This window comes from Procambarus clarkii, chromosome 75 (genome assembly GCF_040958095.1).
Source record: "Procambarus clarkii isolate CNS0578487 chromosome 75, FALCON_Pclarkii_2.0, whole genome shotgun sequence".
Lineage (NCBI taxonomy): Eukaryota > Metazoa > Arthropoda > Malacostraca > Decapoda > Cambaridae > Procambarus > Procambarus clarkii.
In genome coordinates this window covers 21073416-21101415 of record NC_091224.1, presented here as the reverse complement: position 1 = coordinate 21101415, position 28000 = coordinate 21073416, and the positions used below count along the sequence as shown (strand labels likewise).

Genomic DNA, 28000 nt, shown 5'->3' with positions numbered 1-28000 from the left:
TAGTCCAGGATTGGTCTTACATATGTGGTATACAAGGTTCTGAATGGTTCCATACACTGGTTACTGAAGGCAGTTCTGATGTTAGCCAGCCTCGCATACGCCGCAGATGTTATTCTTTTTATGTGGGCTTAAGGAGCCTATTTTGGCGTGATATCAACTCCTAGATTTTTCTGTCCGTTTCATGAAGGATTCCATCTACCATTCTGTATCCTGTGTCTGGCCTCCTGTTTCCACCGCCTAGTTTCATTACCTTACATTTACTTGGGTTGAAATTTAGTAGCCATTTGTTGCACCATTCATTCAGTTTGTCTAGGCCATCTTGTACCCTCATACTGTCTTCCTCTGTCTTAATCATTCTCATAATTTTTTGCATCATCAGCAAACAATGAGAGGAACTAGTCTATACCCTCTGGGAGATCATTTACATATATCAGAAACAGTATAAGTCCAAGGACTGAACCCTGAGGGACTCCACTGGTGACACCTCGCCAGTCTGAGACCTCACCCCTCACAGTGACTTGATGTCTTCTGTTGCTTAGGTACTCACTAATACAATGGAATTCCTTCCCTTTCACTCCTGCCTGCATCTGCAGCTTGTGCACTAGTCTCTTATGTGGTACTGTGTCAAAGGCTTTCTGGCAATACAAAATGCGCAGTGTGTGTGTGTGTGTGTGTGTGTGTGTGTGTGTGTGTGTGTGTGTGTGTGTGTGTGTGTGTGCGCGCGCGCGTGCGTGCGTGCGTGCGTGCGTGTGTGCGCGCGCTGAGAGGAGGGCAAAGAGGTAGTGACGAATGGACTAATCAGGAGGGATCAAAAACCTGGATGAGAATTGAAGAACGTATGTAATGAAAAAGGAATATGGGAATGAGTAAAAGGTAAGAAATGTGAGGAAAGGTAAGCAAGAAGGAAAAGAGGAGGTGAGGTTTAGAGGAGTAGAAGAAGAGGAGTGGGAGAGAGAGAGCAGAATTTAAGAAAACTAGGGAGTAGTGGTCAACAGAAAGATATAGATTAAGAAAGGGAAAGGGGCTAAGCAAGAAAAGGACGGGAGAATGGCAGGGGTGAGGCATGATTGGGGAGAGAGAGAGAGAGGGCAGAGAGGGGGAGAGGGAGTAAGTTAGCGTTTTGGAGGGAAAGGCAGCGCACAAACCGTGAATTAAGCGGAGTCTAGTATCATGGTAATTGTGTGTGTGTGTGTGTGTGTGTGTGTGTGTGTGTGTGTGTGTGTGTGTGTGTGTGTGTGTGTGTGTGTGTGAAGCAGGGGAAGGCAGGCTTGGTACTCCATCTAGACTACCTCACCAATACACATCCACGAGTTATGTAGCTCCTATCTCACGGCTGTTGTCGCTTGTGAGGGAGGAGGAGCAGGAAGTGGATATAGTGGAGTGGACAGAGGAAGAATGTGGAGTGGAGAGGAAGGAGGTGGAGGAGGATGGGGAGGGAGAGAAGGAATGTAAGCAGGGAGAAGAGGAGGTGGGGAAGGAGGGAGAGGAGGAGGAGGAGGTGGGGAATAAAGTATGAAGGAAGTAAAATGAAGGAGGTCGGGGGGGGGGGAGGAATTTCTTTTACACCGGTATACAAACCTGAGTTAAGCACCTCTTAAGTCACGGTCGGTGACTTAGTGAAGACAAAAGGATGTGTGTGAGAGAAAGAGGAAGGAAGGGAGGGAGGTTAAAGAAACAGAGATAGAGACGTGAGCAAAGGGGGAGGTGGAGAGAGAGAGAGAGAGAGAGAGAGAGAGAGAGAGAGAGAGAGAGAGAGAGAGAGAGATAAAAGGAGATACAAAGAGACAAATAGTTAAAGAAAAAGAGAGTTAGGGATAAAATTTAACATTGATATAAAGAGAAACGGTTATAAAGAGATTTTATGATAGAGGGGATAAAGAGAGAGATTAAAGGAAGTGGTAGATAAGAGAGATAGGGGAAGCATGGAGCTCTCGACCAATAGGAGGGGCCGGTAATGTATCACTGCGTGTTTCCTCAGAGGTTAGCGAGGCGGCTCACCTTCCGTTTAATGATCATTTCCTCCGTCTTTGTAGCGCAAGTGGCGTGTCTTGTATTGTCTCAAGGACATGGAAGCTACGCTCACCATAGGTGGGCAGGAAATTCTCATAAAGTTTCAAAACGTTATGAAAAACGTTAATGGAAAGTTTCCTCTTCTAAGCTTGCCGAGTAAGCCGGACGACTCAAACAGAAAACGGAACAGTACGTCACTTTTGTGAGTCGATTTCATTTCAAGTTACGTCCAAATTTGACCATAGCGCGCATACGAGCCAAAAGTGACTTTATTTTTAAGAGGCCGGGTTGCACCATAACCTGCTTGGTCATAAGACTAATTATGTTTGTAAACATTGACGCGAGTGTCTCATGTGATACCATTGGTCCACTCTTATTACCTCGATTGTAAGGCCACACAAAGTGCATGCAGTAATGTATAGAGACACCAAGCGCACACGGGCTCACCATAGCCCGTGCTACTTGGAACTTTGTTCCAGGTAGCGAATCTTTAACAACAACAACAACAATACCAAGATGAAAGTGTGTAAGGTGATTGTGAGAGGAAAGCGCTGTTTGTTGTTGTTTAAGATTCAGCTACTAGGAACAAAGCGTTCCAAGTAGCACAGGCTATGGTGAGCCCGTAGTGGACTTACCTGGAACAGGAGCGGGGCTGTAACTGTTGGGAGAGCGCTAATGCAGTATGGCTATATAGCCCTTGGAAAGATTATGAGGATGAGTGAAGGAGCGGTGCCCAACCACTTTGGCTCATTTACTGTTCACATCTGTAAACACACATTAACCACATTCTGTGGTTAAGTACTCAATTACCAACTGGACTCTTATATTTATAAGAGAAAAGCACTTCGATCTTTGCCTTGAAGTTACCTTGAAGTGTTTCCGGGGCTTAGCGTCACCGCGGCCCGGTCGTCGACCAGGCCTCCTGGTTGCTGGACTGGTCAACCAGGCTGTTGGACGCGGCTGCTCGCAGCCTGACGTATGAGTCACAGCCTGGTTGATCAGGAATCCTTTGGTGGTGCTTACCCAGCTCTCTCTTGAACACTGTGAGGGATCGGCTAGTTATGCCCCTTATGTGTAGTGGAAGCGTGTTGAACAGTCTCGGGCCTCTGATGTTGATAGTTCTCTCTTGAACACTGTGAGAGGTCGGCCAGTTATGCTCCTTATGTGTAGTGGAAGCGTGTTGAACAGTCTCGGGCCTCTGATGTTGATAGTTCTCTCTTGAACACTGTGAGGGGTCGGCTAGTTATGCCCCTTATATGTAGTGGAAGCGTGTTGAACAGTCTCGGGCCTCTGATGTTGATAGTTCTCTCTTGAACACTGTGAGAGGTCGGCTAGTTATGCCCCTTATATGTAGTGGAAGCGTGTTGAACAGTCTCGGGCCTCTGATGTTGATAGTTCTCTCTTGAACACTGTGAGGGGTCGGCTAGTTATGCCCCTTATATGTAGTGGAAGCGTGTTGAACAGTCTCGGGCCTCTGATGTTGATAGAGTTCTCTCTCAGAGTACCTGTTGCACCTCTGCTTTTCAACGGGGGAATTCTGCACATCCTACCATGTTTTCTGGTCTCATGTGGTGTTATTTCTGTGTGTAGGTTTGGGACCAGCCCCCCTCTAATATTTTCCACGTATAAATTATTATGTATCTCTCCCGCCTGCGCTCTAGAGAATACAGATTTAGACTCTTAATTAAGTCGGTCCTTATCACGTTATGTAGTAAAATGCTCAATAACTCATTATACACTGTAGCTCTCTAATCCTCTCTTGTGTAGGACAGACGAAAATGTAAGCATGATATACATTGTAAAAGCACATGCTGGGTGCTTGATAACCCACGGCACAAGATGCAGAACATTACTCAAACCTTCCCGGTCGGCCGAGTGGACAGCACGCTGGGCTTGTGATCCTGTGGTCCTGGGTTCGATCCCAGGCGCCGGCGAGAAACAATGGTCAGAGTTTCTTTCACCCTATGCCCCTGTTACCTAGCAGTAAAATAGGTACCTGGGTGTTAGTCAGCTGTCACGGGCTGCTTTGAAGTGCATTCCATTTTCCCACTACTCTCACGCTAAAAGAAAACTTCCTAACATCTCTGTGACTCATCTGAGTTTCCAGCTTCCATCCATGTCCCCTCGTTCTGTTACTATTCCGTGTGAACATTTCGTCTATGTCCACTCTGTCAATCCCTCTGAGTATTTTATACGTGCCTATCATGTCCCCCCTCTCCCTTCTTCTTTCTAGTGTCGTAAGGCACAGTTCCCTCAGGCGCTCCTCATACCCAATCCCTCGTAGCTCTGGGACGAGTCTCGTTGCAAACCTCTGAACCTTTTCCAGTTTCATTATATGCTTCTTCAGATGGGGACTCCATGATGGGGCGGCATACTCTAAGACTGGCCTCACGTAGGCAGTGTGTGTGTGTGTGTGTGTGTGTGTGTGTGTGTGTGTGTGTGTGTGTGTGTGTGTGTGTGTGTGTGTGTGTGTACTCACCTAGTTGTGTTTGTGGGGGTAGAGCCAGAGTGTGTGTGTGTGTGTGTGTGTGTGTGTGCGCGCGCGCGCGCGCGCGCGTGCTGGGATGCATTTCTAGGCCTCCTTTATCGCCATGAACTTAGTTGCCTGACCATCTTGAGAGGCACTGTAGCCCCCCCCCATCTTGAGAGGCACTGTGCCAAGTTGGATCATATTGGCCATCGCCGATGAAGCATGACTGCTCCTGCATATTATAAGAAGCAGTGAACATAGAGCACAGAATGAAATTCAAAGAGAATTTTTTGAATTTCACACGGATGAACAAAAAAGGAATTGAGAACAGGGGACAAGAGGGATCGAGAAGGATAAGGAAAACCACCAAATTGCGAAGGAAATAGAAACACGGATAGAGGAAACAAAATGAAATTAAAATCAAGGGGGTCAAGAAGGAAGTCATGGGAAGGGCAGTGAAAGGAAAAAAAGAGGTAAAGAGAGGACAAAGAAAAGAAGGAAGAGGAGAGGAGGACAAAGGAGGAGGAGGAGGCCTCAGGGTACAGCACCATAAAAGAAAGTGACCTTAAAGAGCACAAAAGACTACGCTCCGGCCAGCACCTCTCTCCTGAACGCATTGAACAGGTGGCCCGATGAACAATGGGACGGGAGGGAGGGATAGAAGGGGGGGTAGGGAAGAGCGGCCAGTGTTTTCCATGAGGGGAACGGGGGGGGGGAAAGAGGGGATGGGGGAGTGTGTTCCGGGTGTCGTTTGAACATGGAGAGGGTCATTGAACATGTGTGTGTGTGTGTGTGTGTGTGTGTGTGCAGTTATAACGGGGTGAACACAATGAACAAGGCAATTACCCCCTCGGTCAATTACGCATTGAATTGAACAAGAGGAAGAGGGTAGGCTCGTTTCCACGGCCTCAACAAAAAATAATCACGGAACCCACGTATCTAAAAGAAGGAACAACGCACATGTTAATTTTTTGATCACTATAGATGTTTTATCCCAGTGTGAAGTCCTGTTCAATCGTTGAATAGTGAAGTTGCTGCCAGAGGCTGAACAAGGTACCGTCAATTGAACAAAGTACTGCAAGATATAACAAATCATTTCTGCGTGTAATACAGTACTGTAGGATGTTGTGGGGTGTGGAGCAGGTTGTATAGATGAATATTGTTGACCAGACCACACACTAGAAGGTGAAGGGACGACGACGACGTTTCGGTCCGTCCTGGACCATTCTCAAGGCGATTGAGAATGGTCGACGATCGACTTGAGAATGGTCCAGGACGGACCGAAACGTCGTCGTCCCTTCACCTTCTAATGTGTGGTCTGGTCAACATACTTCAGCCACGTTATTGTGACTCCTCGCCTGCACATGTCTGTTGTTGTGTTCTGAGACACGTGTGTCCTGCACATGTCTAGTGTTGTGTTCTGAGACACATGTGTCCTGCACATGTCTAGTGTTGTGTTCTGAGACACATGTGTCCTGCACATGTCTAGTGTTGTGTTCTGAGACACATGTGTCCTGCACATGTCTAGTGTTGTGTTCTGAGACACGTGTGTCCTGCACATGTCTAGTGTTGTGTTCTGAGACACATGTGTCCTGTACATGTCTATTGTTGTGTTCTGAGACACATGTGTCCTGTACATGTCTATTGTTGTGTTCTGAGACACATGTGTCCTGAACATGTCTATTGTTGTGTTCTGAGACACATGTGTCCTGTACATGTCTATTGTTGTGTTCTGAGACACATGTGTCCTGCACATGTCTATTGTTGTGTTCTGAGACACATGTGTCCTGCACATGTCTATTGTTGTGTTCTGAGACACATGTGTCCTGAACATGTCTATTGTTGTGTTCTGAGACACATGTGTCCTGAACATGTCTAGTGTTGTGTTCTGAGACACATGTGTCCTGAACATGTCTAGTGTTGTGTTCTGAGACACATGTGTCCTGAACATGTCTAGTGTTGTGTTCTGAGACACATGTGTCCTGAACATGTCTAGTGTTGTGTTCTGAGACACATGTGTCCTGAACATGTCTAGTGTTGTGTTCTGAGACACATGTGTCCTGCACATGTCTAGTGTTGTGTTCTGAGACACATGTGTCCTGCACATGTCTATTGTTGTGTTCTGAGACACATGTGTCCTGAACATGTCTAGTGTTGTGTTCTGAGACACATGTTCAGGACACATGTCTAGTGTTGTGTTCTGAGACAAGTGGGAGAAGAAGCCAACCTCCCGAATAGTATATCGTATTTTTGACGTACAAATCCCCTCCCCTAAGGCCAAAAAACTGGTGTACTAAAAAATCATTACTGCTTGCAAAATGGATGTGATGTCCCGTTTTCTATTCGTGGGTCAATGGTCAGGTTAGGATCGGGTAATTTAATACATCAGTTTAGTAACGTTGTGAACGCTCGAGAAGACATGCTGGGGAGAGAACATACTGATAATGTCATTTATATTATCATTCTGATATGAATGACTTTATATGAATGCAATCCTATGAATTTATGAGTGCATTCAAAATATTCGATTTCAATATTAGCAAACTTCACGATCAAATTTATTTAGAGGAGATTTGGAGAGGAATGAGATAAGCACCTTGGGGTACATTGTTGGACAAGCTTAGGTGGCAGGTGTAGGTCAGAAAATAGTCTATTTAATCGTTTATATAATAATAAACTGTTAAAAGTATATTAACACAACATGTAACACGATATAATGAATATAGAATGGGTTAGTTTAGATTGAGGAAAGACCAGGGGCAAGTTCTAATATTTAAACAGGGTTGTTGATTTATGGAACACATTACTGGGTAATGTATTAGACGTGGGAGGCCTGGATTGTTTTAAGCATTACTAATAGGGAGCCGGTTGGCTGAGCGATAGGGAGCCGGTCGGCCGAGCGGACAGCATGCTGGACTTGTGATCCTGTGGTCCCGGGTTCGATCCCGGGCGCCGGCGAGAAACAATGGGCAGAGTTTCTTTCACCCTATGCCCCTGTTACCTAGCAGTAAAATAGGTACCTGGGTGTTAGTCAGCTGTCACGGGCTGCTTCCTGGGGTGGAGGCCTGGTCGAGGACCGGGCCGCGGGGACACTGAAGCCCCGAGATCATCTCAAGATAACCTCAAGATAGCATAGGAATTGCCTCGTATGGGTCAATATACCTTCAGCAGTTACCTATATTCTTATGTCCTTTAAGAATTGGAAGAGGATTTCTCCATATGTCAAAATTCTTCAAGGTTGACTAAAAGAAAAAATTACCTGTTGTGTATTATATTAATTATAATTTACACAATGTTTCGACACTGTCGACCATGAAGGAGAAAATGAGACGGAAAATTCTTTAAATACTGTCGTATTAATAAATAGACTGATTGATTAATGAAGATTAAGCCATCCAAAAGGTGGCACGGGCATGAATAGCCCGTAAGTGGTGGCCCTTTTGAGCCATTAACAGTATCAAGAGCTGATACTGGAGATCTGTGGAGGTGCGACTGCACCCTGCGTGGTGGGAGATGTCTCCCGTATTAATAAATACATCTTGAACAGGATAAATATTACAAGTTGTTGTTGTTTAAGATTCGCTACTCAGAACGATAAGTCCAGTAGCACGGGCTATGGTGAGCCCGTTAAATATTACAAGTCAATGGTGGATATATGAGCAGAAATGAGGTGAGGTGAATAAAATGATTTTGTTCACAAACATTAGAGGAAACTGCAGAAGGCCCATTGACCAATACATGCGAGTTCCAGGAAGGAACAATACTACATGAGATGTTGTTGAGATGACTGTGTATTATTGATCTTACTCAAATCGGTTTTTTTTAATTTATCAATTAAAAATGGATCCAACTTATACAAACCATTACTAATGTTCCCATTGTATGGCTTTGTGATTTGTATTAAATCAGATTAAATAATGTTTCTGATGAAAATATTTTTACAATTCGTTATTGAAGAAGACCTCTCCCAATAAATTTGCTGAGAATTTTCTGACAATTGAACAAACAGAACATTAGATAATAGGCCAATTTTATTTTCATAATATTTGTGCTGCGAAATTTTAATTGTAAATCTTTGGATGTTTGACCTATAGAACCTAAGGTTCTATATACGGAAGCAATGTGAAGAGTATCGACCCCTCATCAATGTACTTCTCCAAGAAGTTCTTGTCACATCAACACAATTTTGAAAAAGAAGTCACAATAACGAGGCCGGAACTAATAACCAATATATACAATGAAATGAACTTGAACACCTTATATATGGTCCGTCCTGCACGCTCATTGTTTCATGACGACTTAATTATTGTCCAGAACGGACCGAAACCTCGTTACTTTTGAACCATAAGTGTGTGGAATGCGTTATATTTCTTCATTGATGTTGGTTCTGTAAAACTTCGATATTGATGTGAGACGAAGGAACTTCGTTATTTAAATTCTAAGTCAGTACATCCCATAGTATTCACACAGAAATCACAATAGCGTGATGCATCAAATGAACAAATCCACAAGGGCCGTGACGAGGCTCGAACCCTCGTCACGGCCTTTGTGGATTTGTTCATCCCATAATATAAGTACACTGTGTGGAGGCCCGGTAACTGGTATTATTTGACCATAAGCTTTGACCTTATGGTCAAATTTCCGTACGAAATAACAACATTTAAAAACTTCAAATATGTGCAAATCATCATGAATTAAGCTCAAGAATAGCAACCAGGGATAATAATTTAAATATCCAACTTATTTTTCAAACAGATCAGTTTGGGTATTACATCCTGTGGTGGGTTGCTAACTACTTTGATTAATTACATGGTATTGAAGCATGATAGCAAGGATTATTGTCTTACATAGAGGCATACTAACTAGCACTATTACATGGTATTGAAGCATGCTAGCTAGGATTATTGCCTTGCATAGAGGCATACTAACTAGTACTATTACCTCGTATTGAAGCATGCTAGCAAGGATTATTGTCTTGCATAGAGACACACTAACTAGTACTATTACTTGGTATTGAAGCATGCTAGTTAGGATTATTGTCTTACATAGAGGCATACTAACTAGCACTATTACATGGTATTGAAGCATGCTAGCTAGGATTATTGCCTTGCATAGAGACACACTAACTAGTACTATTACCTCGTATTGAAGCATGCTAGCAAGGATTATTGTCTTGCATAGAGACACACTAACTAGTACTATTACTTGGTATTGAAGCATGCTAGTTAGGATTATTGTCTTACATAGAGGCATACTAACTAGCACTATTACATGGTATGAAAGCATGCTGACTAGAGAATTAGCAGGAGTCTAGTGCTATACGAACATCACTGCAGTTATTAAAACATCAAAAGCTCTACGAATGTGGTCGTGGACGTGTTGCTGTGCATTTTCCCCCTAATACTTCATACTTTATGTTTTGAGATGGGTAAATGTGACACAGTGGTCGACGCAAGCTAATTAGGCCTCAGTTCGATTCCTGGCCAGGGCGAGACGTTTGAGCAGACTTTCTTAATTTAAATCAAATCGGCGCCTCTCTTCCGCCGAAGGAATGGTGCCCAGCCACTTACGGACGGTTGGGGATTGAACGCCGACCTGCATGAAGCGAGATTGTCGCTCTACCGTCCAGCCCAAGTGGTTGGGCCGCCCCCAGACAGTGGAAACACAAGTAAATTAGGTGAGAATTTTCTGACAATTGAACAACAGAACAGATCCTGGGGGCCAGATTCACGAAGCAGTTACGCAAGCACTTACGAACCTGTACATCTTTTTTTTCAATCTTTGGCGGCTTTGTTTCCAATTATTAAACAGTTAATGAGCTCGGAAGCACCAGGAGGCTGTTTATAACAATAACAACAGTTGAATGGAACGTTTTCATGCTTGTAAACTGTTTAATAAATGTAACCAAAGCCGTTAAAAATTGAGGAAAGCTGTACACGTTCGTAAAGTGTTTGCGTAACTGCTTTCGTGAATATGGCCTCCTGGACCTCTCGTCTCTTTCCACTTGCCTGTGAATGATAAGGACGATCTCCGTACCGCCTTGTGCAGTAATAGCCAAATATGTATAATATTAGGGGCAGGATTAGGATGTTTTAAGGCGTGTCTACTTTGTTCAGATTTCATTTGTTCGTCGATGTCTTACTATAATGGCGAATTCAATACCCTTCTAGAAGCTTCGGTGCTAAGAGCCGCATGACTAACGTTGCTAAGCAGCTGCGAGTGGTAATATGGTTAGTTTTTATTGACTACAATGTGCAAGATAAGATGCCAGAGCCAATTAGGAGAGAGCCAACACTTTACCTACCAAGACAAGGATTAACTCTACCAAAGGGATTCTTTCCACCGCTCTGTCTTCAACCTGTCCACTTGATGAGCGCACTCCATTTTTACCCAGTCGACCCTAGCGTAAAAACTGCAGTGGCTTAGAGGAAGCAAAAACACTACAATATTGACGTTTCCTGGGCTTAATGATTGTCAGTTCCGGAAGCATAAGTCGGGAGCCTAGCTTATGGCGCTTTTGGGAAAGCTAAACCGCTAGATTTTTAAGGAAGGGGAATCGAGAGAGCGGGATCCTCTAACTTTGGACGGACAGATATACAGACATTCCGTCTTATCGATATAGATGGGGTAGTTAAGGGGTTACCACGGTGTGAAAGGATATCTTGAGGCGTTTTGTAAGCTGGTGAATTGAACTGGAACGTTGACCAGACCACACACTAGAAGGTGAAGGGACGACGACGTTTCGGTCCGTCCTGGACCATTCTCAAGTCCATTCACAATCGACTTGAGAATGGTCCAGGACGGACCGAAACGTCGTCGTTCCTTCACCTTCTAGTGTGTGGTCTGGTCAACATACTTTAGCCACGTTATTGTGACTCATAGTCTGAACTGGAACGTCATGTGACACTTTTTGCAGAGGTGTTGTGTAGAGATGCAACACCTGCCGCTAGGTAGGTGTTGCATAGAGATGCAACACCTGCCGCTAGGTAGGTGTTGCATAGAGATGCAACTCCTGCCGCTAGGTAGGTGTTGCATAGAGATGCAACACCTTCTGCCGCTAGATAGGTGTTGCATATCACGTAGAGGACAGGAAGACTGACGGCCACAACCCGTCCCACGGGGGTCCCGGTGCTCTGGTGTCTATGGCACCTCCTTCTGTCCGTCGTGTAAGGCCTTCTGCAGTTGTCGTTATGCTTATGAACTTATTGTGACGTCTTGTCCGTCCGTGTATAACCTTTTACCGCTTGTAATAGATTCATAGTTGAGAGGCGGGACCAAAGAGCCAGAGCTCAACCCCCGCAAGCACAATTTGGTGAGTACACGTGTATAGGAAAGCCTGTAATTTAGGCCTATCGACGTTCCCCAACCGAGGCTGTGGGTGGGGAGGGAAGGTGAAGGGGGGGGGGGGAGGGGGGTGTCAACTGTGGGTGGGGAGGGAAGATGAAGGAGGGGGGAGGGGGGAGGGAAGATGAAAGGGGGGGGGGGGAGTCAGCTGAGGGAGGCAAGCCATCCTCCTGTTTAGATAGTACCTAATGTGACTGTCGTCAGTAGTCATAATTCGTACGTACTAAACCTTTAGATAGTAGTATACTGACTAGTAAGGAATTCTTTTACAATAAATGAAGCTAAAAAAATCAACCTAAATATTCCTAGGCCAAGTTTAGCACACATGTGTACTATATTAGGCCTCAGATATCGTGTATTAAGGCCTAGGAGGGTTAGGTTAAGTTAGGTTAGTTTGTCACAGCAACACAAGTAAAAAATAGTTTTCCGGTTTGTCCAACTCAATGGTTCCGAGTTCTACTTCTACTTTCGTTCTACTCCCCATATCTATTTATTCGTCTCAGAGGCATATTCTATCAATATTATCTTTCCTTCATTATTTTGTTAATAATTCATTTATTCCAAGTTGCACTCCCTCTTTACCTTTCTCTTTCCTCTCGCTCCTTCTCCTATCTACATCCATCATACCTTTGTCAGCGTCATTCATTCCCCATGTTCTCTTTCCCTGTCTTCCTGTCTGCTGTTCATACATCAGGTGGTTTTCCTGTTCCCGTCTTTATCGTCCTATCTCTCTTACGCTTGTCCGCTCTTTCCTTTGACAAGAATCTCGTAGCTGAGTAAGTGATTCACACACACATACACACGAGAGAGAGAGAGAGAGAGAGAGAGAGAGAGAGAGAGAGAGAGAGAGAGAGAGAGAGAGAGAGAGAGAGAGAGAGAGAGAGAGAGAGAGAGAGAGAGAGAGAGAGACCTTACCACTACACCGAACTCAGATCTTACTGTCAACACCCACGGATCTACGGAGCACCTCGACAAGACGGACAGAAAGGAGAAGTCATTTACACACACACACACACACACACACACACACACACACACACACACACACACACACACACACACACACACACACACACAGAAATAACCGACTCGGATCCATCAGATTCTATAGACGCAAGAAGATCAAATCCGCCTCCTTTTCAGAAAGAACGGCTCGAACTTGCAACCAAGAAATGTGTTGGGGGGATGGAGTCGCATCTCTTATAATGGTAGGGGGTGGAAGAAGAAGAAAGGAAAGGGGGGGGGGGGTATTGTGGTGGTTTGTCCGTATTCAAAAGCTCCCACATTCGATAGATGCCAGAAGATCAAATCCTTCTTCTCTTGTCGGTGAGAACGTCTTGGCCTAGTGACAAGGGGAGATAGAGATCATAAAAGGGGAAAGAGGTAAGGGGAGGGGGGAGTGGGTAAGGATTTTTGAGTGGGGTAGGGGAGGGGGGGCTGGAGAGAATTGTGTCAGTGGTTTGCCTGTCATCATGACTATGTTCTATAGTCGCAAGAAGCCCTAATGACCCTCTCAGCCTTATGTTTTTCCCCCTGCTTCTTCTCCCCCTCCTCCCCCTCCCCCTCCTTCCCCTCCCACTTTCTTTCTTCCTCTTCCTCCCACGCCTCTCAAGTAATGCGTCTCGAACTTGTAACAAAGGTGGGGGATCGAAACGCTTTCAATGGAAGGATGGGGTAAGGGAAAGGAGGGAAGGGGGAGGGGGATGGGAGTCGGGCCAGGGGAGGCGAGGGAGAGGAAGGGAGAGGCATTGTGGCGGTGGTCTGAGGAAGTTTCCAGCAGACGAAGTTTGAAAAGGAAGGATTCAGAGACAAAAGGCTCCACAGGATCATAAAGTCAGCTCGACCTGTCACGCCCTTTACACAGCTCCCTTTTTGGAGGGTAGCAGGGAGGCAGGCAGGCAGGCAGGGCGGCAGGCAGGCAGGCAAGCAGGGCGGCAGGCAGGCAGGCAGGCAGGGTAGGGAGGCAGGCAGGCAGGCAGACAGGCAGGCAAGGAGGCAGGCAGGCAGGCAGGCAGGGTAGGGAGGCAGGCAGGCAAGGAGGCAGGCAGGCAGGCAAGGAGGCAGGCAGGCAGGCAAGGAGGCAGGCAAGGAGGCAGGCAGGCAGGCAGGCAGGCAAGCAGGCAGGCAGGCAGGCAGGCAAGCAGGCAGGCAGGCAGGCAAGGAGGCAGGTAGGCAGGCAGGCAGGCAGGCAGGCAGGGAGGGCGGCAGGCAGGCAGGCAGGCAGGCAGGCAAGCAGGCAGGCAGGCAGGCAGGCAAGGAGGCAGGCAGGCAGGCAAGGAGGCAGGCAGGCAGGCAAGGAGGCAGGCAAGGAGGCAGGCAGGCAGGCAGGCAGGCAGGCAGGCAGGCAGGCAAGCAGGCAGGCAGGCAGGCAAGCAGGCAAGCAGGCAGGCAGGCAGGCAAGGAGGCAGGTAGGCAGGCAGGCAGGCAGGCAGGCAGGCAGGCAGGGAGGGCGGCAGGCAGGCAGGCAGGCAGGCAGGCTGGCTGGCAGGCAGACAGACAGGCAGGCAGGATGGCAGGCAGGCAGACAGACAGACAGGAAGACTGGCAGGTATGGAAGCAAGCAGTCAGGGCATCATTCGGGAAATCAAGTGGACAGGAAGGGTAGAATGCAAAAATTATGGAGATAAATAAGTATAAAGAGAGCCAGGAAAGAAGGTAAGCAGGCATGCCGGGAGGTTTGATATACAGAATAAGGTAAGTAGGCAGGGGAATAGCTAATCAAATATTTAGATAGGGTAAGAGGAGAGGTAGAGAAACAAGGAATTAGAGAGACAAAGGACCAGGAAGGCAGGGAAGTTGGTCGACAAAGAGGCAGGTAAACAGAGAAGCAGAAGGATAAAGAAGCAGATATAGAGAAAAGCAGGTATACATGGAGTAAGGAAGGCAGGCGTGGAGGTAGGGAAAAAAGGTTAGCATGGAGTCAATGATGTAGAAAGGTTGTGGAGTAGATATATATAGAGAGAGGTAGAGAGCCAGGGTGTCATTCACGGCAAGATTGGGAGCAGACAGGCAGACTGGACAAGCATTCATCACTAGTGTTACTCCCACCACCACTACCACCACCACTACTACTAGTGTTACTACCACCACACTATGACAAATTTAGGAATTTGGTTCATATCTTGAAGCTTTAGTACGTTTCCTTTCGGACCCGTGGGTGCCGGGTTATCATAGCTCCTTTAGGGCCCTGGAGGTTGATTTTTCAGGCCCCCCCTTACAGACTTGGGGAAAAGGGGATGAAGGGGTCTGAGTTTTGATAGCCCCTCTCAGCCGTATGACCCGAGGTGAGACTCCTTATTGACTGTGTTGTCTTCCTGTGGGACCTCTGGCATCATTCCGTATTGGGTCGTATTCCGTTCAGCGATGAGTGATACAGAAACAATAACACAGTGATAGGACAGTGATTGTTGCATACAGTGACTGCCCGTAAAGCTGTGTGTACTACTGGCCTTAGGCATACTATATACTACCTCTATCTACAACTCCAACATTCTGTTTGTAACTCATTTTGTATGTATTTACTTTTTACCTGAATAAACATTATTATTATTATTATTATTATTATTATTATTATTATTATTATTATTATTATTATTATTATCATTATTATCATTATTATCATTATTATTATTATTATATAGTGACTCACTGTTAAAGTGACTTGAGACGCTAGCTACATTCCCAACCACTTGGGGTGGATGGTAGAGCGATTGCCTCGCTTCCTGCAGGTCGGCGTTCAATCCCCGACCGTCCAAGTAGTTGGACACCATTCCTTCCTCCCCCCCCCCCTCCCCTCCCCGTTCCATCCCAAATCCTTATCCTGATCCCTAACAAGTGCAATATAGTCGTCGTGACTTTGGCGCTTTCCCCCTGATAGTTCCCTTCCCTTCCAGCTAGTAAAAGATAGCAGAAGGTAAAAGGTTTAACTAACCGGTAGTTCCCGGGTTGCCAAAACGTCCTTCATTCTCTTCACACATGAAGCTATTGTAAAAAAATGATAACACAGAAGTCACTAGAAACTTTATCGACTGGGTAAAAGTATACCTAACAGACTGGAAACAGTTAAGACAATGAATGGAAAGTCGTAGTGGGTAACAGGTAAGGAACAGTCTGTATCAGTGCTAGTCGTTGCAGAGAGTGTGGACAGTTTAACATATTTAGGTAACTGGTCATTTATGCAGCTACCATCTGTAGCTAATAGAAAGATTATCTGTTTTATCTGTTTACTTTGTCCAAGGTTGGAGGCCAGACACTTGAACCTCCATAAAAGCCTAACGTGTATGAATACACGCTGGCTTCCTGCCCCCCGACACATTGAATTATGATGAATGTCATCACATTTAAATTTAACTGATTTTAAGTATAAATAAGTTTATCTGGACTGATAGCCAGATATCCGACATGTCTGTATATATATATATATATATATATATATATATATATATATATATATATATATATATATATATATATATATATATATATATATATGGATATGAATATGAATGGTCGCCACAGACAAGGTGAAACTTTTGTGATTATCTTCTCCGTATCTCCTGTTCAATGCCTCTCTACCCCCGCCGCCGCCCCCCCCCCCCCTCTTTTATCTCATTACCCTCCCAACATCCCCCTTTACCCATATCCCTCCCTCCTCACCTCGCCACCAATCCCCCACCTCCACCCCTTTCGAAAAGCCAAATTATTCAACAATCATTCCCCAGCTGCGGCTCGAACACGCGCTCATAAAGACAACTGTTGTTTTCTCCCAGCAAGAACAGACAAGGCGAGGTCCAGCGCTACGGAATAATGACCGGACGAGCTCGCCACCGAAACAATGCTCACCTGGCTTCAAAGACCCCCAGTATGGTAGCAATTAGCTGAATAATATATACCCTGACACGCGTTGGGGACATGTGTATACTGAGAGCTATATACTCAGCTTCTCGGTGTGTGTGTATACAATGGGACTTTACTTTCATCCTGGACTATGTTCAGGACTTGCTGGTTGGTTGGTAAACTCTTGGGGGGGGGTAATTAATGGCCCTCCAGAGGGTGATAAACCTTAACCAATTCAGCCAATCTTGGCATAGGCGTCTCAGAAATATAAAGGCAGCATCTCTTCATCTCTGCCGAATGCCAGACGTAAATAACCTCTTATTTCATAAATGGATTTCATGGCAGAATTAACAACAGTCATTAGATGGATAAGTACCAATTATATTTTTAAAGAATTGTTTTGTCATGTTACGGTAATTAACAGAATGATTATATTGTTTACATTTTTGTGTTTATAGGGGGATAGATTTACGACATGATATAGACATTATACGGAAAATTCTTAACAATTATAAAAAAAATCTGAAATCTGGGAAAAAATCGGTGAAATTTAGTTCTGTTCTCAAGCATTTCTGTGTTAAAATGCAACAGAGTGATGCTGTAGATATTGTTGTGTAAGGTAGCCAAGCCCACCATATTGTTGTGTAAGGTAGCCAAGCCCACCATATTGTTGTGTAAGGTAGCCAAGCCCACCATATTGTTGTGTAAGGTAGCCAAGCCCACCATATTGTTGTGTAAGGTAGCCAAGCCCACCATATTGTTGTGTAAGGTAGCCAAGCCCACCATATTGTTGTGTAAGGTAGCCAAGCCCACCATATTGTTGTGTAAGGTAGCCAAGCCCACTATATTGTTGTGTAAGGTAGCCAAGCCCACCATATTGTTGTGTAAGGTAGCCAAGCCCACCATATTGTTGTGTAAGGTAGCCAAGCCCACTATATTGTTGTGTAAGGTAGCCAAGCCCACCATATTGTTGTGTAAGGTAGCCAAGCCCACCATATTGTTGTGTAAGGTGGCCAAGCCCACCATATTGTTGTGTAAGGTGGCCAAGCCCACCATATTGTGGTGTAAGGTAGCCAAGCCCACCATATTGTTGTGTAAGGTGGCCAAGCCCGCCATAGTAATGTGATTGATTTTAGGAGCCACAACAGTTTTGTTTCTCCGCTCCAGTCGGTGGTAAGTCTGTCAGGGGGGGTAAAGCAGTCGGTATTAATGCAGCCAGGACTCATCAAGCATTTACGAACCCACTTTCGAAACCTATACATCTTTCCTCAATCATGAGGACATTGCACTTATTAAACAGCTATGAGCTCTTGAGCACCTACCCGAAACGTCATGCGTGTTAGTGGCTTTGCAAGAATACAAGAACACCAGTGTTATGTACTCTCACAAACCCATTGTAATAAATAAATAAATAAGAGCGTAGTTATGAATTTGAAAATATATATTAGTTCCTCTGAAATGTAGACTCGTTTTCTCTAACTGGTCATGATAGAAAACGGTCATCATCTACGTATTCATGGGTAACATTTATTGTTGCAGAATAAATGCAACACTAATATTTATATATATACAAGAGCTCTTACATTCTTGTACAGCCACTACCACGCATAGCGTTTCGAGCAGGAAACGCTATGTATAATTATAATAATATATTAATAATTTTGATTTAAGCAAAAGTACATACATACATAGGATACAAGAAGACTATGACTCATGGGTAGGGCATGTACCGTAATTCTCTACTGCCTTTGTTGGTCCACCGGATGGAATTACTCAATCACTTCAGAGCAGTTAACAAATGGAATGCATTAGGCCCTAATGATTAGGGAGTAAAGTGATGGAGACTGACTCCATACACAAGTTTTAAATGTAGATATGACAGAGCCCAGTAGGCTCAAGAATCTGTACACCAGTTGATTGACAGTTGAGAGTCGGGACCAAAGAGCCGAAGTTCTACCCCCGCAAGCCCAACTAGGTGAGTACAATGCCTGTGGAGGAATGGAGGATTTCTGGCAGTGGAACTAAACTTGTGTGGGTAGTGTATGTGGGTACTCTCTTGGTCAAGCAGGAGCCGCTGCCACTCTCAGAGGAAAAGGAAAATAAGACAAGTACAGGGAAACAGACCGCCGGTGCAACTTCGTTCCTGCTAGATCGGAGACCGTAGGATAATGGGGAGAGAGTGCAAGAAGGTTTCTCAAAGATCTGGGTTCCAAGCTCGTCGAAACAATAAGAGGCCCCTAGAGCGGCAAGCTTCCTTTTTCAGCGCCTCAGTGTAGCGATCCAGAAGGTAGTTGCCCACCGCATCCTCGATTCCTGCTGGACATCGGAGGAGTTCGAAGAAATCTATAGACCAAAAAAAAAATTTTTTTCACATTTTAATATTCATATTTTATAAACAATATAAACGGTCAGTTTTGTAACTCTTAACTTAATAAAGTATTTAACTGTAAATTAAAATAGGGATGGAAGAAGCCATTACCCTTATGTATTTAGAGTTAAACGACAAGATTTTCTCAGAATTTATTTATGTTTTATTTATTTATATACAAGAAGGTACATTGGGTTTGTGAGAGTACATAACATTGGTGTTCTGACATTCTTGCAAAGCCACTAACACGCATAGCCTTTCGTTTCGGGAATGCTGTTTATTCCCTTCCCCGAGGCTATGGGTCCCCACAATTGCACCAGAGGTGGTACCCCTAAATATTTATATATGTAGGTATGTATATGTGTAAATCACGAAGAAATTAACACATGATGAACAATGTGACATTGTCAGACCACGAAGGAAGGATTAAGACAGGAATTTCCAATAAGTACTTGCGTATTTAATAATACATCTTCAGAAGGATTATGTATGTATATATGTATACTGCTTACTACATTACCGTGTATAGTCAAATTTCTTTCACCTAGGCACTAAAAGTCTCGAACACCCGACCTCCAGTGATAATACAAACCCAAAATACAGAGAGAGAGAGAGAAGGGATATGGGAGAGAGGGAAGGAAAGGGAGATGTTGGGGACAAGGGATAGAGGGAAGAGGGAAGGAGAGAGGGGTAGAGAAGGTGGAAGAGGGTAGAGATGAGGAAGGAGGAATTGGAAAATGAGTGAAAAGGGGGATGTTCAAGATCAAGTACATTTATAGAGACCATAAATACATCTCAAAGGGATAGACGCTTAGGCTATTTCTACCCTCCAAGGGGGCTGTTGTGGGGAGTAAATTGAAGGAGGGGGGAAGTGTCCCGGGCACAGCCGGGTACCTCATCTAATACCAGCTAAATTATGATAACATACCCCTGTCAGGGGCCCCATATGAACCCTCATTCAGATAGCGTCTGATGTAGCATAGGTCTATATCCAACACTGCCTATCTAACACCCCTATGGCCAGACTATATCTAATTACTCAAGACTATTATCAAACGACTCCTAAGAAATGATTGCGCGTTTGATGTTGGATCTAAGCCTTGACAACCTCTGGAGGGTTAACACCATCGCAATATCTTATTTACTGACAAAGCACCAACACTTAATCATAGTCAAGGACTGAAGTAAACTGTGGGTATAGTCAAGGACTAAAGTAAACTGTGTATAGTCAAGGACTGAAGTAAACTGTGTGTATAGTCAAGGACTGAAGTAAACTGTATAATCAAGGACTGAAGTAAACTGTATAGTCAAGGACTGAAGTAAACTGTGTGTATAGTCAAGGACTGAAGTAAACTGTGTATAGTCAAGGACTGAAGTAAACTGTGTGTATAGTCAAGGACTGAAGTAAACTGTGTGTATAGTCAAGGACTGAAGTAAACTGTATATATAGTCAAGGACTGAAGTAAACTGTATAGTCAAGGACTGAAGTAAACTGTATGTATAGTCAAGGACTGAAGTAAACTGTGTGTATATTCAAGGACTGAAGTAAACTGTGTGTATACACAGAGGAGGAAGGTAGAGTGTACACCTCTGTTGAAACGGGAATATTTCCGTCGCTAAAGAAAATAGAAAAATTGGTAATGGGCTTTTAAGGTAATCCATCTCTTTATGTTTAATAAGATCACAACAATGGCTTATTAAAGAACCCAACCAGTATACTTTTGTTAAATCTGACTGTACTCACCTATTTGTGCTTGCGGGGATTGAGCTCTGGCTCTTTGGTCCCGCCTCTCAACTGTCAATCAAGTGGTGTACAGGTTCCTGAGCCTATTGGACTCCATCATGTCTACACTTGAAACGTGTATGGAGTCAACCTCCACCACATCACTGCCTAATGCATTCCATTTGTCAACCACTCTGACACTAAAAAAAAAATGTTCTAATATCTGTGTGGCTCATTTGGGCACTCAATTTCCACCTGTGTCCCCTAGTACGTGTGCCCCTTGTGTTAAATAGCCTGTCTTTTTACCCTGTCAATTCCTCTGAGAATCTTGTACGTGGTGATCATATCCCCCCTAACTCTTCTGTCTTCTAGCGATGTGAGGTTTACTTCCCGTAGTCTCTCCTCGTAGCTCATACATTTGTCTATACAGACAAATGTGGTACACCTCTCAGAGTATATATGTTCCTTGGCCGAAACACTCTCAAAGACTTAATTATTTCGATATGTTAAGTTATATTTAATGTCATCAATATGTGTTATAAATAATGGAAGTTATTATTTTTCTCTGCTTTTTAATGCTTGAAATGGCGTTTTTATGTTGAAGGTTATTTAAAAAATCTTATTTGAATTAACAGTGCTTAAATTTGGAAATTTATTTAAATCTGTGTTCCTGCAGTCAAAATATTATAGCTATCCATGAAATGTACCGTTTTCTCTTAACGCTGTTTGAAAGAAAATGTACCTTTCTCTCCTGGTAAACTCTTGGTAAATTTGAAGGACTGACTTACTAATTTACCCGAGGGCCACAAATACTCAAGTGGCCTCGACAGTGACAGAAAGCCGGTGGCTTGTCAAAGGTCCCCCAATTGTCTTTATATTTTCAAGGTGGATTTTAAAATTCAATAGCATTTTGTCATTTACGGCGTCAGCAGGTAGGCTGTTCCATGGGTTTTAGGGCAGCAGGCAGCCCATAGAACATGGGCTATTCCATGGAAAAATAGTGTTTTCCTAACTCAAACAATGTGGGGGGGGTTATTATTCTACACACATTTCTAATGTCTCTCTGGTGTTCACATTCTTGTTTTGTTCTGTCCGTACATATACGAATATCGAATATACGAATATACGAGAATACGATCGAATATACGATCCCCGCCTGAGCGGCGGGGATCGTATTCCAGGGACCTGCCGGAAACGCTACGCGTACTAGTGACTGTACAAGAATATAACAACTCTTGTATATATCTCAAAAAAAAAAATAGTACTGGGTTCTAAACATATTATGTCTATACTAGTGTTTTTTTTACCCTTTCAGTGTCAGTGTCTGCACGACTATCAGCCCTTTAGTTTCCTAAAATATTGTGGTTATGACAAGAGAGAATGGAATACCTTGGTGTAGCTCTACTTCAGGTATACCACATGCAGCTTTAGTTACCTTATCCTCATCATAATGCTGGACAACACTTATGTGAGATGGTATTCATACAAATGTGACTCTGAAACTCTTCTTCTGTATGTCATTTATGTTATTTAAAATGAATGTTACAACATTCCTAGCACCTGTTTTGCATGTTGGGTTTTCAAGTACTCGAACAGCTGACTTTGAATCACAGAAAATTACCCTTGTATTTTTCAGTATGTTAGTGGCAAGTTCACGCCAAACACACACCGAAAATACGACGTTGGTACAACGTTCGAACAAGTTTTATCAGCTCCTAACCAGTTATAGCAACCAATATAGCAAGTTGTAACAACGTTCTAATACGTCATAAACACATTAAGCCAAGATGTAACAACTTTATTACAAGTTGTAACAAGCGGAAAATAGAGACAGTTCCAGTTTGTGTTTTCAACTGCAGGTAATGCTGTATGTGTGTAACGAAGCCAGTGGTATAGTCTTGCACTAGTGGTCTGTGTACATCTGTTGTCTGGGTATATGTTACAGGCTGTTGCAGTACGACCTGTTGACATTTGAACAGAGTCATCAGTGTAAGCTTAACCTATCAAAGGTATAGGTTAAATAATAATTGTAATTAAGAAGCAATAAGATGCTTATCTTAACATACTAAGAAGGTTAGGTGAGGTCGGTGTTTTCTATGAAGCTTTTCAAGGTAAACTAAAATATTCACAATCAATTAGTATGTCACATATGCACTTATTAAATAAGCCAATATTGACTATTAGCAAGTGCGAGAACGGGTTGCAGCATAGTGCTCGTGAAGCCGTAAATGATTTACGAACGAAGTAATAGCGTCAGGTGTTGTTGATTTGAGGAATACAGGACTTTCGTTACTTGTTTTGCTTTTTTGTGGGAGCCGGTGGCTGAGTGGACAGAACACTGGACGCGTGATCCTGTGGTCCCGAGTTCGATCCCGGGCGCCGGCGAGAAACTATGGGCAGAGTTTCTTTCACCCTGATGCTCCTGTTACCTAGCAGTAAATAGGTAGTTGGGAGTTAGTCAGCTGTCACGGGCTGCTTCCTGGGGGTGGAGACCTGGTTGAGGACCGGGCCGCGGGGACACTAAGCCCCGAAATCATCTCAAGATAACCCTCAAGATGGGCATGTAAGACCCTTTTATTACAGCAGGTACATATATAGTGGAATATAATTAGTACAGTCGAGGGAAAGTATACCTTTACCCCTCAAATCAGTGGAACGTACACAATGGAAACGCCGCATTTGTTGTCGTAGTAGTGGGTTAGATTATGAATGAATAGGCGCTGTGTAACGAGGAGTCTCATTGGTCAAAACATCACACACCGGTTAGTGTAATTCACAGTTAGTATAAGGAGTGAATGCAAACGAATATTGGTAGATTAGTAAAGAAGGGAGATGGCTCTACTTTTGTGCTTCAGGGTTTATTGACCTTTTATGTAAACGATATACCGTAGGATAATTTTACGTATTGGCATTTGGCTGTTGAGGCAGATGACATGGCTTCTGCCTCAGACGTTACACGGAGACACCGACACCTAAACACACACACACACACACACACACACACACACACACACACACACACACACACACACACACACACACACACACACACACACACACACACACACACACACACATAACACTGAACTACAGGCCAGTATCCTTGACTTGTATACCATGCAAGGTGATGGAGAAGATAGTGAGAAAAAACCTAGTAGCACATCTGGAGAGAAGGGACTTCGTGACAAATCGACAACATGGGTTCAGGGAGGGTAAATCTTGCCTGACTGTCTTAATAGTATTCTATGACCAGGTGACACAGATTAAGCAAGAGAGGGCTGGGCGGGCTGCATTTTCTTGGATTGTCGGAAAGCCTTTGACACAGTACCGCATAAGAGGCTGGTACATAAGCTGGAGAGACAGGCAGGTGTAGCTGGTAAGGTGCTCCAGTGGATAAGGGAGTATCTAAGCAATAGGAAGCAGAGAGTTACGGTGAGGGGTGAGACCTCTGATTGGCGTGAAGTCACCAGTGGAGTCCCACAGGGCTCTGTACTCGGTCCTATCTTGTTTCTGATATATGTAAATGATCTCCCGGAGGGTATAGATTCATTTCTCTCAATGTTTGCGGATGATGCCAAAATTATGAGAAGGATTAAGACAGAAGAGGACTGTTTGAGGCTTCAAGAAGACCTAGACAAGCTGAAAGAATGGTCGAACAAGTGGTTGTTAGAGTTCAACCCAACCAAATGTAATGTAATGAAGATAGGTGTAGGGAGCAGGAGGCCAAATACAAGGTATCATCTGGGAGAGGAAATCCTTCAGGAGTCAGAGAAAGAAAAAGACTTGGGAGTTGATACCACGCCAGACCTGTCTCCTGCAGCACATATCAAGAGGATAACATCAGCGGCATATGCCAGGCTGGCCAACATACGAACGGCATTCAGAAATTTGTGTAAAGAATCATTCAGAACTTTGTATACCACATATGTCAGGCCAATTCTGGAGTATGCAGCCCCAGCATGGTGTCCATATCTAGTCAAGGATAAGACTAAACTGGAAAAAGTTCAAAGATTTACCACCAGACTAGTACCCGAGCTGAGAGGTATGAGCTACTAGGAGAGACTGCGGGAATTGAACCTCACTTCGCTGGAAGACAGAAGAGTTAGGGGGGACATGATCACTACATTCAAGATTCTCAAGGGAATTGATAGGGTAGATAAAGACAGGCTATTTAACACAAGGGGCACACGCACAAGGGGACACAGGTGGAAACTGAGCGCCAAAATGAGCCACAGAGATATTAGAAAGAACTTTTTTAGTGTCAGAGTGGTTGACAAATGGAATGCATTAGGAAGTGATGTGGTGGAAGCCGATTCCATACACAGTTTCAAGTGTAGATATGATAGAGCCCAATAGGCTCAGGAATCTGTACACCTGTTGATTGACGGTTGAGAGGCGGGACCAAAGAGCCAGAGCTCAACCCATGCAAGCACAATTAGGTGAGTACACACACACACACACACACACACACACACACACACACACAAAAAAAAAAAAAAAATACAAATTACAAATACAAATACAAAATACAAATACAAGACCCAACACAAATTGCTGCACAGCCACATCAGGAGAAAGACAACAGGTAAGGAAACTAAGGATAGGGGCAGACAGATTCACTACAAACAACAAATACGTGTGCGAGGAACTCAATATGGAATTCCAGGAAGTCTTCACATTAGAGCAAGGAGAAGTTCCAGAGATAAGAGAAGGAATAATTAACCAGGCACCACTAGAGGAATTTGAGATTACCAGTGGAGATGTAAGGAAGCTTTTGCTAGAGTTGGATGTGACAAAGCCTATAGGCCTGGATGGAATATCGCCATGGATACTAAAGGAAGGAGCAGAAGCACTGTGCCTGCCACTCTCCATGGTGTATAACAAATCAGGTGAACTGCCAGAAATTTGGAAGGCGGCAAATGTGGTCCCGATATACAAGAAGGGGGGATAGACAGGAGGTACTAAACTACAGGCTAGTGTTCCTAACTTGCATACCATGCAAGCTAATGGAGAAAATTGTGCGAAAAAAGGTAATCGAACATCTGGAGCGAAGGAACTTAGTGTCACAACACCAACATGGTTTCAGGGATGGCAAGTCATGCCTCACAGGATTAATTGAATTCTACGATCAGGCAACAAGAATCAGACAAGAAAGAGAGGGGTGGGCTGACTGCATATTTATGGATTGGCAGAAAGCCTTTCACACAGTGCCACACCACAGACTAGTGCGAAAGCTGGAGATGCAGGCAGGAGTGAAAGGGAAGGTACTCCATTGGATAAGGGAGTACTTACGTAACAGAAGGCAGCTCAAGCGCATTAGATAAGGGAGTACTTAAGTAACAGAAGGCAGCGAGTCACTGTGCGGGGTGAGGTCTCAGATTGGCGATACGTCACCAGTGGGGTCCCGCAGGGTTCAGTCCTTGGACCCATACTGTTTCTTATATGTAAATGATCTCCCAGATGGTATAGAATCATTCCTCTCATTGCTGATGATGCAAAAATTATGAGGAGGATTAAGACGGAGGAAGACAGTATGAGACTACAAGATGACCTAGACACACTGCATGAATGGTCCAACAAATGGCTACTAAAGTTCAACCCGAGTAAATTACCTAGGTATTTCATTACCTAGTAAGGTTACCATTACCTAGTAAGGTAATGAAACTAGGCAGTGGAAACAGGAGGCCAGACACAGGATACAGAATGGGAGATGGAATCCTTCATGAAACGGATAGAGAGAAAGATCTAGGAGTTGATATCACATCACCCCTGTCTCCTGAAGCCCACATCAAAAGAATAACATCTGCGGCGTACGCGAGGCTGGCTAACATCAGAACTGCCGAAGCCGAACTGTTTTCCAGACGAAGCTGGAAAAAGCCCAAAGGTATGCCACTAGACTAGTCCCAGAACTAAGAGGAATGAGTTACGAGGAAAGGCTGCGGGAAATGCACCTTACGACACTGGAAGACAGAAGAGTAAGGGGAGACATGATCACAACCTACAAAATCCTCAGGGGAATCGACCGGGTAAACAAGGATAAACTATTCAACACTGGCGGTAGTGATCATATCACCTCTTTTTCTTCTGTCTTCTAGTTTTGGCATATTTAATGCCTCTAACCTCTCCTCATAGCTCTTGCCCTTCAGTTCTGGGAGCCACTTAGTAGCATGTCTTTGCACCTTTTCCAGTTTGTTGATGTGCTTCTTAAGATATGGGCACCATAAAACCGCTGCATATTATGGCTTTGGCCTAACAAAAGTCGTGAACAATTTCTTTAGTATTTCGCCATCCATGTATATAAATCAATTCTGAAGTTAGAAAGCGTGGCATAGGCTCCTCGCACAACGTTCTTTATGTGGTCCTCAGGTGATAGTTTTCTATCTAGAACCACCCCTAGATCTCTTTCTTTATCAGAATTCTTTAAGGAATTCTCACATAATTTATAGGTTGTGTGGGGTCTATGTTCACCTATTCCACATTCCATAACATGGCATTTATTCACATTAAATTTCATTTGCCAAGTGCTGCTCCATATACTTATTTTGTCCAGGTCATCTTCAAGGGCATGACAATCATCTAAGTTGCTTATCCTTCCTATTATCTTAGCATCATCAGCAAACATGTTCATATAATTCTGTATTCCTTCTGGTAGATCGTTTATGTAGACGATGAACATTACTGGTGCAAGAACTGAACCCTGCGGTACTCCGTTAGTAACACTCCTCCAGTCAGATACATTCTCTCTGATTACCGCCCTCATCTGTCTGTCAGAACATTTTCCATCCATGTCAGAAGTCTCCCTGTCTCCCCTTCATCATGTTCCAGTTTCCAGAACAGCGTCTTGTGTGGGACTATCAAGAGGCCTTTTTTAGGTCCTGATAGACACAGTCAACCCAACCATCTCTTCCCTGTATTATCTCTGTGGCTCTTATCATAAATGCTAAATAGATTTGTTACACAGGATCTTCCTGTTCGAAAATCATACTGTCTAGACCTCTTAACACACTCACGCACACGCACACACCCACACACAGCATGAGGTCTTCCAGCGACCTCATGTCTTTGAAATACGTCCCGCCTCTCAACCGTCAATCAACAGGTGTACAGGTTCCTGAGCCTATTGGGCTCTATCATATCTACACTTGAAACTGTGTATGGAGTCAGCCTCTACCACATTACTTCCTAATGCATTCCATTTGTCAACCACTCTGACACTAAAAAAGTACTTTCTAATATCTCTGTGGCTCAT

General features: G+C 44.1%; 1 long non-coding RNA gene across 1 annotated transcript in view; it reads left to right on the top strand.

Moving 5' to 3' along the window:
- Window positions 1-28000, top strand: part of LOC138356958 (uncharacterized) — a 184767-nt gene that overhangs the window by 155317 nt on the left and 1450 nt on the right. The gene's annotated exons all lie outside the window — the stretch shown is intronic.